The sequence below is a fragment of the Cebus imitator genome, unplaced genomic scaffold, assembly GCF_001604975.1.
Source record: "Cebus imitator isolate Cc_AM_T3 unplaced genomic scaffold, Cebus_imitator-1.0 Scaffold177, whole genome shotgun sequence".
NCBI classification, from domain to species: domain Eukaryota; kingdom Metazoa; phylum Chordata; class Mammalia; order Primates; family Cebidae; genus Cebus; species Cebus imitator.
Genome location: NW_016107492.1, coordinates 2,294,945 through 2,295,889, shown reverse-complemented (window position 1 = coordinate 2,295,889; position 945 = coordinate 2,294,945). Strand labels below are relative to the sequence as shown.

Here is a 945-nt window from a genome sequence, read left to right as displayed (position 1 = left end):
AAAAAAAAAAAAAAAAGAAAGAAAGAAAGAAAAGGAAAAGAAAATATATCAAACACATAAAACTGCTAGTGATAAAAAAACACTACATAAAAATATCATGTACAAAAGAAAGAAGTTGGACCCTTACTTTACACCATATACAAAAATTAACTTAAAATGGATTAAAGACCTCAATGTAGCCCTGAAATCATAAACTGACTAGACTTGAAACCGCAAAGCTACTGGAGGAAAACACAGGGGGAAAAGGCTTCACAGCATTGAATTTATCAATGATTTCTTGTATATGACATAAAAGCACAAGCAATAAAAGCAAACACACACAAATGAGACATTAAATTTTAAAACTTTTGTGCAGCAAAACAATCAATCAATAGAGAAGAAAAGGGAACCTACAGAATGGAAGAAAACAGTATTTGCAAATATATACATGATAAGGGGTTAATATCCAGATATACAAAGAACTTCTACAACTCAATAATAATAATAAAAAAAAAAAGGAACCCAATTTAAAAATGGGCAAAAGGCTGGGTGCAATGGCTGGTGAATGACTGTAGTCCCAGCTACTTGGGAGGCTGAAGTAGGAGGATCACTTGAGCCCAGGAGTTCAAGGTCAGCCTGGGCAACACAGCAAGCACCTGTCTCAAAACAAAAATAAACAAAAACCAAAAACAGGCCAGGTGTAGTGGCTCATGCCTGTAATCCCAACATTGGGAGGCTGAGGCTAAAGGATTGTTTGAGCCCAGGAGTTCGAGATCAGCTTGGGCAACACAGACCCTGTCTCTACAAAAAATACAAATATTAGCTGGATGTGGTGGCATGCACCTACAGTCCCAGCTTCTCAGGAGGCTAAGGTGGGAGGATCACTTGAACCCAGGAATTCAAGGCTGCAGTGAGCTGTAATCATGCCACTAAACTCCAGCCTGGGTGAGACTCTGTCTCAAAAAA

The 945-nt window shown here is 38.2% G+C and overlaps 1 protein-coding gene across 7 annotated transcripts in view; it reads right to left on the bottom strand.

Moving 5' to 3' along the window:
* KLHL8 (kelch like family member 8) overlaps positions 1-945 on the bottom strand; it is a 95,847-nt gene that overhangs the window by 36,922 nt on the left and 57,980 nt on the right. The window lies entirely within an intron of this gene.